Source organism: Protomyctophum parallelum, assembly GCF_964188405.1.
Source record: "Protomyctophum parallelum genome assembly, chromosome: 19".
NCBI lineage: Eukaryota > Metazoa > Chordata > Actinopteri > Myctophiformes > Myctophidae > Protomyctophum > Protomyctophum parallelum.
This window is the reverse complement of record NC_139717.1, coordinates 39,368,365-39,382,248: the sequence shown is the minus strand read 5'-3', so window position 1 is coordinate 39,382,248 and position 13,884 is coordinate 39,368,365. Positions and strand designations below refer to the sequence as shown.

The following is a 13,884-nucleotide window of genomic DNA, read 5'->3' as shown; positions in this document are numbered from 1 at the left end:
ACAGACACGATACTTGAAGTTGTCCAACAGGGCCCACGTGGTATATAGAGCACACAGCAGCTCTTACTAACACAAAGAATAGGCTGTTTATTTTGACACATCCTTGACTTCTCCAAATAGACTACCGGAGGCCTGAGGCAGCTGCTGGCCTTCACCACCACCACCATCTATTCCAGAAGAGAAGCAAAAAAGAAGCACAAGAGATTCTCAAAGACCTCTTTGACCATATTAGTCTACAAAATGGGAAACGGCACCCATCGTTTTCCATTAGCTTAAGCGAGCTGTAAACTCTGCGTAAACCCTTGAGGCGGGCTGGGTCAGTCCTGGTCCTCTTCCAGCGGAAGGGACCTGTAGACAGACAGCGACTCTGCCATGTGAGCAGGGTGCGTGCGTAGGGGGGGGACCACCCCAAAGACAGACCAAAGGATGAAAAGAGACAGAGAGAATGTTTAAGGCATTAGCACGTCCACTATGCCTTTGTGTGTTTGTACAGTAATTTCATTAGGCTACATGACCTGTGCAAAGCCCCGGCATTGGCCCGGGAGCTTGTCTGTCAGAGGGTCAAGTTTCCCAGCATAGCAGAAGCCTGTCAGAACAGGAGGACATTCCAGTCATAGCCAGGCGGGCCCTGTGACCCTGAACAACTTCCATACAACAACACAATCCCCCGTCACCTCTTCTGTCTGTCTGAGAGGAATTCTAGATTACCTCCAGTTGGCAGTTACCCATCACTTTCATACACAGAACTACACCGCTCTACTATAGAGCGGTGACAATATTTGCAGGGTGGCCATTTTGCTATTGTCAACAATAGAGGGTATGCGCATGCTTAAAGTGAATGGTACATCGAGTGGCAAAGCAACATGCAAAGTGAGTTTAACATTGTTTAACGTTGTTTAATGCAATCAGATAGGACTTTTCTGTTTGGATGTATGGGCCGTCAAGGCCAGAAAGTAGTTTTTTGCCACTCAAAAATCCAGTTGTGGAGTGCATCATGTATAGTGTGAGGCTTTTCCCACTATCCATTCATACAGCAGCAGAGATCAAAAATAAAACATGCCCACCCTCAAGCGAACAAACACTTCTCCCTTTGTCTGTGATATTTCTATCCTTGGATAGCCTCGCTGTTGTCCTGACCATGTGGTTTGGCAAGTGATGACCTGGCCTGAGTCCAAACTGTAAAAACAACCCTAGTGTTTGTAAAAGTGAGTGCGAGTCTGTACGTGGTGCATTGAGAGGAACCTATCCCCTTTAAAAACATGTTGGTCTGTCAGGTCTCGCAGAGAAAAGACAGAAGTCGAGGAGTGTGCACCATAACCTAAACACAGGCAGGCTCACGTTCTTCCAACATGTGCGAGGAGGGTGAATTACAACTCAAAGATGACCCGACACCTTTTCATCCAGCGTTCCATTTCTTCCATGACCGTTTTTTCCTTTCTTGTCCCTTGCCCTTTGTTTGGCCTAAATTCAGATTTATTTGACACCTTCAACTTTTAGGCACATTTTAGTTATCTTGGCTATTTTAGGGTACAGACGGTTAACTGAAGCTGGTCAAAGTAGAAAATACATTAGCCATAGCTAATGGAACAAAACTCTGTATCAACAGTATCACTGAAAGAAAGTATAATGCTGAAATAGAACATTTAGTATACTATTCCAGTGGCATCAAAGACACTACACATATTTCTCAATCCGCGTCTAAAATGGGTTTTATGAGGCACCATTTTCAATCAGACACAAGAGCCAACTTGGGCCATTCTGGCTCCAAAAAGGCTTACTAGCAAAAAATAATAACTCCTTGAACTTGAACCAGAGGCGCCGGAATTGTTTTTGAAGTGGACGGTAGAGAAGAGATCATTCTTATTACATCATGACAAGTCAAGGACTAAGCTGAGTCATACACAATGTTTGTAGAGAAGTAGAAGGTCTGCACAATTAATGCTACCAAAAATATTTATTGATTTAAGCGGTACCAGGTGTCAAGAGTCATTGGGACCGATCCCGATGTTCTTATGATCGGCCAATACAGATACTGTGCGTAAGGGGCAAATTTGAATATTTCCAAAATTATTATACAGTATGTCAAAACCTGCGTCAAAACTATTGTGTGTGTGAGGAGGAAGGGGAGAATGTTTAGGCCTGTCACAAAGATGGAACATTTAATTATACTATATATCTGATAAGACATTTACACCACTTAAATGGTGTAAAAGATCGCTTTCTCCATATAGGGTAAATTACTAAATTGCCAATCACCGATCGGAGTGAATATCGGCCGATACGGCCGATCACCGATTGATTGGTGGCCGATTATTGGAACAGCTCTACCAAATACTGATCTGAACAAAACACTGATCTGATCTGATCTGAACTAAACTTAAGGTACAGCCAAGTACACCCTGGTGAGTAACTGGAGAATTTATTGCGGTCACAAATAGGCAGTAATGTGTAATATGTAAATGTTGGCAGGTCAACTTAAACCCAATGTGGAGAATACAACACATGCTCGACTTTGGGCAAGAATTCAACCTTGGAGCGAGTACAAAGTGGACAGTAGTGTATTAAAAACAGATGTGTGGAATACCTTCTCCCGTACCAGATGGCATCCTTCAGTGTCTGGCACCGAGATGTACTTTTTACTTTTGATATCAAAGGCTAGGACTGTAGAGTGTAGACAACAGAGCGGCCCACTGGCCTCGCTGACATTTGCTGACACAGCTATTCAAAGTTTCTAAGATACATTTACAGGAAAGGTTTCCTAAGAAAAGGAAAATCTTCACATGTCCATTGTCACATTATCAGAGTTAAATTAACACTTTCTTCATCCACCCTACTTGCAAACAACAAACCCATTATAGCTGCTGGTGCCAAAAGAAACATTTGGTGAGAGTGAGCTTAATGTTCTTTTCTGATCATTACATTTCCGATTTAAAGAGGAGGCCACAAAATAATTCTCTATGGGGCCGCTGTACGGCATAATTCAATAAAGATTGTTTCATACTGTTCAGTGACATGACAAGAGTGATTTCTATGGGCTTCATTTTAGAGCAGTGCGTTATTAGTCCTGGAACAGAGAACGTACAAGAAAATAATCAAGGGCCGTGTTGGAAACGGCCATTGCTATTTGCCAACAGATCCTTGATAGAGCAGAGTATGTACTGTATAGGTAATGTTACTGACTGGACCTTGGCATCAGAAGAAAAAAAAACATTCTGCAGATTTGACCAAAACTGTCCTGGGATAACTCAAGTTGCAGGCGCGTCACCACCATTCACTGAGTACGCCCCCCCCCCCCCCCCCCCCACACACACACACACACACTTTTGTCCACCAGACTGTTTTTTTAGTTTTTTTCCACTTGGACGTTAGCAACAATTCTGTTTTTCCTATATGAAAGCCTATTGGCCCATGGAAGATGGGCCAATAGAATGGGAATTTTGGCCGACAATAGGCTAAAATATAACAAAATACAAAATAAATAAATAAAACACCAAATTTGGCGTGCGCCGTGGGCTCCCCACGCTCCTCCCCCCCACCTTCAGATGCCCTGTGACACCCCTGTCAAGTTGGTACTGTCAATGAATTATCTTTGTTACTCTTATTGTTTGGGTGATTTTGGTTGAATAGCTCACCAGCAGTATAAACAGGAAAGTGATGCCCAAGTGTTATATTCTAAAGCCAGGTAAGATACACTAACAATCACGTCATGCCAGTGTGCTGGGTCCACAATGAGTAAACAACGACATTCACAGACTTCCAGTACAGCAGGACATAAGTGGGCCATGACAGAAATGCCGACTGTTGAAATTAAGGAGATTAAATTCAATTGGTCCGCAGCTCAGGCGGGTCAAGCCAAATAGAAATCATCAAATGTGTCCCTTGTAGAATCATTCTGATATTCATACAGTAAGTTCTGTCCGTGTATCTAGGCTACATGTCAGGATGTGACAAAAGGAATACTCCCTGAAGCATGCATGTCACATGGCTAAAGAACCCTGGCCTGTGTGCATACGAGTGTTGCTTAAGAATAAAGATCCCGCTCAGATTACAAGATTAAGAGAGAGATACAAAGAGAGAGATATGGAGGGACAGACGGAGAGTACGAGAGAAACTGGAGAGGAAGTCATAATAACAAACAGGGACAGACAGAGAAATTGCACTTCTTCCTCAGACTGATATGGTAAATGATTGTGTGAATTTGTGTCTGTTCAGCCACGCCCCTCAGAACATACGCGACCTTATGGTCATTTTTTTAATAAATGGGACCATAATTTTCCAAAAATAATATTATGACATTAGAAATGAGACTTTAAACTAGTGACTGGAAGCAGAAAGTATTCATGACCATGTTTATTAAGGTAATACAGTCTAGGTGAAGTTGGGCCCAAATACATGGACTTCTATGGGGCTATGGGTTTTTCTGGGTCCAATGACAGCGCCACAACAGGCTTATATGAACTTTCATTTCCTTAGTGGCTTCACAAAATATCTGTCTGACTGCCCCCCTGGCCATGAGGCCCATAGGGCAGGAGCCTATCTCCTGTGTCTGTAGCGTGAGGCAGCTTGATGTACAAGTACACCCCCTGGACATGACGCTAGTATGTCGCAGGGACTTACCCCCAATCCAACCCTTGATGCTGAGTGTCACGCAGGGAGGCATTGGGTCCCATTTTTATAGTCTTTGGTATGACCCGGCCGGGGATTGAACCCCAACCTCCCAGTCTCAGGGCGGACACTCTAACCACAAGGCCACTGAGCTGGTAGTTGTTTAGATAGATGAACCCAATGCTAGTAGGCACTAGCAGCCAGAGTATAATGCTACTTAGATAGTTACCTAATGTTGTTAGCCAGAGAATAATGGAATTGTGTTACTTAATGTTAGTAGCAAGAGTACATACATAATGCTACTTTGTTGCTCAACATGCTTTCAAACAATTGGTTGAATGAAAGCTGTGTTGCTAAGTGCTAACACAGTTATCTGCTCATTAACCTTCTCTGGTTCATTCGGAAAGGCTCAATCGCGAAAGTTTCCTTCCCAGAGAGATTAGATACCTACTGGATGCGTCATAGTCTGGTAGCATGGTTGTTTTGGGACTACGCAATGTCTTTACTTTTACATTCAAATAACATTTGTAAGTGTAACCGGTAAGGAACGAGGAAACGACCTTGCTCCAAATACACCAATACAGTCTGTCCCACACAATGGGGACAATTAAAAGCTTAATTTCAGTGGCTTGTCCTGCTAAATCCATGACTGTAGGGATTACATTTAAGACCGAATAATGGAGCAAAAATGTTAAATTCAGGGTTCTGGTATTGTCTGACGTGAAAATCAGGTTAAAAGCCTGCTGCTCTTCCTGCAGGCAAGGTTGTCAAACTTGTTCTTCAGACAGTCTGCACCCCCCACGCCCCGCCCCCCGCTTAACATGTTAGCATTCTTTCTTTGGGTCAACCCTGCCAATGGAGGTTAGATTCGGGGCAGAGGAGAAAACGACTCTGTAGACAATAATATCCGTGCCAGTGATTTCTCCTAGTAAGATGGATTCATTATTGTTCCAAATGTGTCAGTCAGTCAGCCAGAAATCCCCCCCCCCCCCCCCCCTCCACAGTCTACAATTCAAACAAGACAAATTGTTGGAAATTGTAACCATAGCACAGATGTGTTGAAATCTGACACGGCACTACAATAGCGCAACATTTGTGCCTATAATCATCATGAGATTTTAACCCATTCTGAACGTGCACCCATTTTGGTGTCAGCATCATGTTATGCTTTAGCCATTTAAAAATAGCAGATCTACAAGCTCATATCGCGCCACCGAGTGGCGCGATACGAGCTTGTAGGTCTGCTATTTTTGAAAAAATCGAAGAACGACTGACATTTTTAGAATCTGATCTCAGGTCAGAATGGGTTCATCAGACCAGTGTGTGTCCGGCGGAAACCTCGTATGAATCTGATCTCGGGTCAGAATGGGTTAAATGTGGGTTTTGAATAGCAAGGTTGTGCTCTGAGGTAAACCACAGCACTTTGTAATTCGAATTTCTTCCCCACTGAGGTTTGAATGTGCAGCATGTGCAGCACATCCTAACAAGTGTGCTGCCTCTGCTTGCATTTGATGAACCAGCATTGCTCTATAATCAGTAAGCAGGGACATGCCTGTGTGGATTCTGATCTGGAGTGGATATCCAGTATGACTAGCCTGCTCATTACTAGACTCAAGTCAAGATGTCATAGTCAGGCTATAGCCTGGGCACCATTTCATTTCGGTATATGGTCCGAGAGGGAGCGGATGATATGGTTACGTCATGTTGTAGTATTGTTTTGTAGTCGCCAGACAGGAACAACAGGCCGGCGGCAACTTCCTTTTCCCTCTCAATAAAAGCTACAGGCTACGAGAGCTTTTATTAAGAGGGAAAAGGAAGTTGTCGCCGCCTGTTGTTCCTGTCTGGCGACTACAAAACAATACTACAACATGACGTAACCATATAATTCGCTCAAGCCCGGATCATACGGACTTTTGAAACAGAGACCAGGCTTTCCTCCGAGGTGGTGGAAAGCCTGGTCAGGCGAGGTTAGTCAGGCTATTGTTTTTGCTGTACGTGCATTATCTCTCGCACCATTGTATAACAATGATACAAAATATAATATAATTCTTATTCTTAAGAACATAATTCTATTAAAAACAAGTTTAAAAGCCCACTCTCTGTCTCTATAACTTTCATGAAACTTAGAAGGAAGATTTATGGAAGAAAGTGATTCTATTTTCAGTTGAAAAGGTCAAGGTCAAGGTCGGAATTGAATGTCCAACATAATCGATCATGATTAGTGACATTTCTGACTCATTTTTCACAAAACATGGGAATGGGCAGTAGACTTCCAGAGTAGAGATGATTAACTTTTAGGTCAAAAGGTTCAATGGTCAAAATCAAGGTCACGGTCAAAAACAAATCCCAGTAGGTGGATTTGAAAAATGTTTTTCACACTTTTAGAGCATACTGTATATCCGTGGTCATAATGGAGATAGTCTTAGTTAATTCCAGTCAAATAAAAACATACAGTAATGTGTGCATTCTATTCTGCATTATAGATCCATAGTCATGAATCATGACTATGCTCATAGCTCATTCCTCCACACACAGCCGATTCATTATGGAGACACAGGGCTGCTTTTCTGAATCTAATTCAAGATGACGGCTAGACGTTCTCAACAGTACATTAAAATATGTAAGTAGCTGAAATCTTTATCTCTCTCTCCCCCCTCAAGGAGTGTAGTTCCATTTAGATCCCAGACGGGACAGTCGGCTGGGACTATGATTGGCAGAGACACAACCAGCCTCTCTTTTACTAGGAAATATCCCCATAAAAAAGGCTATGCAGCTGGACGTTAAAATTTGGTATGCATGATCAGTAGAATGCCCCGAACTGGCTGCCACATGACGTCACAGAGGGGCACACATTTGACGTCACAGAGGGCAGGGGCACAGTGCCCCTGAAAGATGTGGGGGGGAAATGCTTGGAGGTACATCCTTGGCTTACTGGCAGTGTGCACATGATATTTGGTGCAGTGGTTTGCAAGATTAGCCCTGCCTGCACAAACTAAAAAGCCCACATGTGCACACACACACACAGCCTCCTACAAAGCCAGCACTGCCACGCTGTAAAAACAAGAACAGATGGATGGATTTTCATACAATTTGGTGGGAATGTTCAGCACACTGACACATACATTATTTCATTTTGGGTCAAAAATGTCAACGGACAAGGTGTAAATGGTTTAAATTGTCCTGCATAAGATCATCTGCAACAAAATGTGCATATAGTCACTGCTTCACTTTTGGCAGAATGGATTGGAAGCCACTGGCAATGCTTAGCCTTGAGAATGTCATCCAAGCCATGCCTGTGAATCGGTTTGAAATATAGTCATTTCAAACAGTAAGCTGAAACATCTTTTTGTTTGTAAAATAGATAAAACAAGAAAGCAAATTAAAATGAGGCAAAGATTAGTAAAACATAAAAAGCTTTGTTGAAGCTATAATAGATACCATAGTTTAACAGAACAACTGGTGTGTAATGTAACCAGGGTTCTTTTTAGAGACCCACGGGAACCCTGGTAACACCATAAAGCAGTAATTTCACCTCTTCCTTGGAACACCAAATATCATGCATGTATGCCTCTCCTTGTATGTGTAACAGCTAAACAAACATAACTATTAGCCTTTAATAATACTTTTAAACTTTTAAGGTACGTCAATAATGGGCGTGGAGCCTTTTAACCCACTTCTCTGACAGGATACCCTTTACTCTGCAGTCAGCAGTACTGTGCTTCCAATTCCCTAGCTGTCTCTGCCTCAGTTGCTATAGCAACCTGAGCAGCGGGTCACCAGCAAAGGCTGGGTGGATGATTTAATGTTAATGTTAAGTCCCATCTACCGCACATTACCCTCCTTTTGCTCTTTAATCCGTTGTGGTGGTCACTGATGGGGGGGAGAAAATAAGATTGTCTCTATTTTGCAAAGGGTGAAAAAACAAATATCACGTACAAAGAAAAGCACTGCTAAGGATTAAGGGTCAAGTCTAGTTTGCAATCACACGACGGCACTGCAACCATGACATCTATGCCCTCATAAGACTAGCCTTCCCCCCCTCTGTCCTCTTTGCACATCGCTCACTGGCAGACTACATCTGCAGGATGTAACACGCGGACCAGACGAGAGTGGGAAGCAGAGAACAGAACATGAGATGGGCAGCTATGAGCGGTGAGTGGATTTGATGATCGATCGCACGATGAGACAAACCCACCCACCCACTCCCCGCCCCCATCTCCTGAGCGTTCAAGGTGACTTTCCATCTCATTGACCCCATTACCTGCACTGCTCCGCAGACCCCACACCCCCAGCTTCCCACCGCGTGGAAAAGAAAAAGTATGTCACTCCTCCTCTCACACTCTTGATAAGGGATGCATTTACCAACCGACGGAGAGCAGCTGGTGGGAGGTAGTAGCCAATGTGTGTGCGTGCATATTTCCACCAGCAACTCACCCCACCTCCTCCACCATAGCCTTGTCATTACGGGGCATTCCCCACATACAGAGGACAACTCTCTCACCATGAAATCAGCCTGGGGGCCCCATGTGAGCCTGACCCCCCCGTCCCGTTTCTATGGCAACACCGGTTCCTACACCGACACCTCCCAATTAGACAGACATGACACAATCACCTACGACTCACTGGGCGGAATCTGGTTTGTATCACAGGGAGAGATAAAATCCAACAAACCTCCCCCTTACCCCGTTTCTCACCCACCCACACACACACACACACACAGACACACAGACACACACACACACACACACACACACACACACACAGACACACAGACACACAGACACACAGACACACACACACACACACACACGACCTGTCTAACAGTCACATGCAGTCAACAGACATTCCAAATCAGCACATAGCTGACTACAGCTCTCAAACTGCCGGATCGTTTCGGGGACTTATTTGATTACACAGGGTAAGAATGGACAGATTCATTCAGCTTACCCAGTCCAGGAGTGTGCAGCTTGCTGGTGTTCTGGTGTGAGCATTCCCTTTTCCCGTTATATATCCTCTGTTCACTGCAGCATACAGCTTTCCGCACTGTCTATAAAACAAATGCTGCTTCTACCCGGCAAATGACAACGCTTTACATGTCCTGTGTATGGCATAATCCAGATTGAAAGTCTACATAGGACTGGTCCACCACCTTGGCCACGCATATATGATATCCCAGAAGAGGTTTGTCAAAAGTCGTCCAGGGGGAACATCCTTATAGTGCCTCCGGTGAGGTGTGTGCTCTTTCCTCTGCTGTTAGGAGTGGAAAACACGAGAGGCGAAACGCACAAGCTAGTGTTTAAAGATCTCCAATCCGGCCAGCTCAGCCTCTCCACGCCCTCCCTAGCCTCTCTCTCTCTCTCTCCAGTATGCCGTCCGTGGGGGGCAGAGGGGACAGACACAGATGTTACTGGCCTCACAGGCCACACCCCTTTTCAACACTCCCAATCCTAATAGGATGCAGCCGGGTCTTGGCCGCAGCCCAGTTCTCCCCCTCCCCCCTCTCTCTCTCTCTCTCTCTCTCGCTCTCTCATCAACTCTGGTCAATGTGTTTAGGGTTTGTTTGGAGAGCTGTGAGGGGGAAAACAAGTTAACGCAAAGGTGTAAACCTGTGTGCACGTCGTGATGTGTGTGAGAGAGAGTAACAGAGAGAGAAAGAGAGACAGACACGCAGAGAGAGAGAGAGAAGGAGACAGACAGAGAGTAGAGTTGTGTGTTAATGTGATGTGATGCGGGAGACAGTGCATGCATTTTGCAGCATCAGAGAACAACCTACCTACCCAAGTCAAATTCCTTGTAGTGTCTGAACGTGTTTGGCCATTAACCACTTAAGACCTATATACTTTACCGTATGACCAATATAGTGGAAATAACCAACCTACAAGCTCACAACTCATCGCGTTGTGACTCGCTTTGTTGGTGTTTAGCAACTTGCCTTTCTTTGTTAGTGTTTTGAGTTGATGGGGCGGTCACACCACACCCCCACCCGCCGAAGCCACTGTCGATAACATGTAGTCATCCATAGTACATTACATCTGTGACTGTAAATAGGGTCAAAGTACAAAGACATCACTCTTGCACCATGTTACTACTTTCTATACAGACAGTCCAGTAGTCCACTACTACGTTCCACCAGCCACACTGGAATTTGGTTGACTAAAGGCAAAAAGAGGCAGAAATACAATCATCTTACTGTGCTACCACTGTAGTTAAAAGCAAACCATAAATATTGTTTACCTAATTTCTTTTTTTTAAAGATTTGTTTTTTGGCTTTTCTGCCTTTATTGATAGTTTCAAGTGAAGACTGACAGGAAAGAGGGAGAGAGAGAAGGGGAGAGACATGCAGCAAAGGTCGTCATGAGCGGGACTCGAACACGCAGCGCCCTGTCAGGCCAGAGTTTATATGTGGCATGCGCCTGGACCGCAAGGCCAACGGGCGCCCTGTTTACCTCATTTCTGAAACAAAAGCTATACAGTATACCGTCTGTCCGTTTAATGATTAGGTCTATAATTGTATAATTACTAATTACTTTGTCCTATTAACAGTGAATGAATAGAATAGCCTACAAGAGTTTTACTTAATTGCATAATTCATTACAGCTGCTGCTTAGGTCAGTCTTTCAGTGCATTTCCAAGTAGGCCAATTTTTATAATGTATTTGGGATTATTATGAATTGTGAAATCATGTTTAACCATAATAGTTTGGGCTTCATACAACAACGCTCATTTCTGCTGTGGAAAGTTCCGTTCTTTTTGGCAAGCGACACCATGGTACGATGGAAGTATAAATCGAGCCGTAGCTGTTAGCTTAGCTACCACTACAGCTACACCACCATCCCTCCTATAGTCAGGCTCAGTAGGAAAAAACTGGGAAGCGGCTCAGCTGGTTTTTAGGCTCCGATGCTCAAGCTGTCATGTGTCAGTCAACCTTCTACGTACATCCTTTTCAAGTAAAAGTGGTAAAGTAAAGGTGGAAATGTCATGCCGTTATTCCGCCCTGATGCTGTTTGAAAGTGCCTTGTGATTCAGAAAGTGTAAGTGCCTTGTGATTCAGAAAGTCATCAAGGCCTGCCATGAGCTTTGCTCGCAGGTACTGTATCTACACGCCCTCCCCTCACACAGTGGAGCCTTGTAGATACATAAGTACCGGTAATTGAATTGAGGCCGAGTCGATGTTATTATTTCCCATTTTCTCCGCGCAAATTTGGGCTGTATCATAAAACTGATCTCATGACGCGATACTGCCTATCCCTTACAAAACTGTTGCCACAGACAGACATCAGTCATGAGTCGAGCTAGTGCAGTCATGAATGGATAACACTGGACGGACTGGGTAGCTGCCTCTGAAAAGAATGTCATGCAGCTGCAATAACAGGCAGGTCCTGTTCCCAGGGAGAGGTTCTCTCTCTGGGCTTCTGTGCCGCTTTGATAGGATGTGTAGTTTCAGGACAGCAGTTGGTTCACAATGCTGGGGCAGCGAGGAAGGGGACAGTGCCAGTCAGAGTAAAAAGCTGAAAGGCTGCATACAGTATCCATGCTGCATGGAGTGGGAGGAATCAAATGCCCTGGAATTCAGCACTGTTAGCTCACGTGACACATCTTCATGAAGGGCCCGACTTGAACCCATTAAGACCTGAGGCCGACTCTACAAATAAATCCGTAGTTTTCACACTTTCAATATCTTTCAAAAATATCAGATGTACAAGCTTGCAGCGCAGCACGAAGTGACACCCTGTGAGCTTGTATATCTGATATTTTTGAATAGCCAATGATAGCCAATGAAATGACACAGACGCTTTCCCATGTACATGTATAAAACAATTAAATGTATACTTTTTTTTGTCGAGTTTATCGTGTATGAAATGTGATAAACAAACAGACTTGACCGCCTACGGGAGTATGATAACACTTTTAACCATGACATAATGCAACAGTTGAAATGTCAAACTGTACATTCTTACAAAGCCACAATGTTGATGACATTTAACCATCACTGACACTTAATCTTTCTTTAAGATCTACAGCCCCATTTGACACTCACTTAAGCTTGTCTTGTCAGTTATGGACAATTAGTGCCAAACTGCACTGAAAAGGTGCCAACACATGAGCAATCGAGCCTTTGACGATACTATAACAATACTACAAAACACATTTTTAATTGTTAAACACATTACTCTTCCCAATTTTGCAATCAACCTGCCCAAATAGGACATGTCTTTCCTTTTATTTTTGTTTAACTGTTGCATATAATAATTACTGTGACCGATACCTCTTCCTCACCAACAATGAAAAATAATTGTAGCTTACAGTGACGGATAGAATGAACAATGACTGATACAACCTCTTCCTCACCAACAATGAAAGATAATTGTAGCTTACAGTGCAGAAGGGTCAAATTTGAAGGCACCAAATTGTGGTTATAGCAACCAAAGGCCAGGGCCACATACTTAAGGTGCCACACACTACATAGTAAAACATTATTAATGTTACTCCTGAGAGTTCCAAAATTGTCCCTGTAAAGATTTAGCCGTGTATAAGGATCTGTATCCAGGGAGGGGCTGTATCTATAAACTCCACCAATGCAGCCCTACCCTGCCTCATATGGTACCCTTACTATCACAAATTAACCAAGATTGAAAAGGGTCCCTCTGGTTTTTTACCCACCTCTCTACAAGGCTTGTAATTACTGCGTGGAATAGCAAGGTCCACATCATGTTACACACTGCATCCTATAATCTCTCCAGAAAACTGAAAACTAGCTCTTGGTAAGGCGAAGTGCACCACCACTTATCAATTTAGGCAGCAAAATAAAACGGGTACTTATGTCTGTGTCCAAAAATAGCTTTTCTTTCTAAGTATTTGCATACTTGTTGCATTAATTAAGTGTTTAGGCACGGGCAAGTTCAACTACTGTTGGTTTTGGATAAGACAGTAAAGACAACTTCTTAATGAAGTAGTTATAGGGATCTTTTCACCACATCTTTTGATGTGGTGAATTTCCAGTTCCATTTCCAGTTTTAGTCGAATAGTTATATAAAAGCTTGGGATAATATGTTGCAATGCATGGATTTATTCACTTGAGCCCTAATGAGTCGACCCTGCTCTGGACATGTCATAATAGGCGAACACTCAGCAAAAATACCGAAACTACAACCTCTCAACACGTAGCATTGTGAGATTGTAGATCGTCAATTTTACGATTTTACTTATTTTTAGTACATATGCCTGGGGGACTCCAGTCTATGAAGTATAGGGTTGAAGTTCTTTTAACAGCAAAAGTAT

General features: G+C 43.5%; 1 protein-coding gene across 3 annotated transcripts in view; it reads right to left on the bottom strand.

Annotated features, from left to right (window-relative positions):
* Positions 1-13,884, bottom strand: part of daam1b (dishevelled associated activator of morphogenesis 1b) — a 56,626-nt gene that overhangs the window by 30,446 nt on the left and 12,296 nt on the right. Inside the window, exon 1 of one of the 3 annotated variants that reach the window (XM_083790919.1) lies at positions 9,553-9,933. The exons of the other annotated variants lie outside the window; for them this stretch is intronic. The gene's annotated coding sequence lies outside the window, so the exon portion shown is untranslated. Of the gene's footprint in view, positions 1-9,552; positions 9,934-13,884 lie in introns of those variants that run through there. 3 annotated transcript variants of the gene reach the window in all.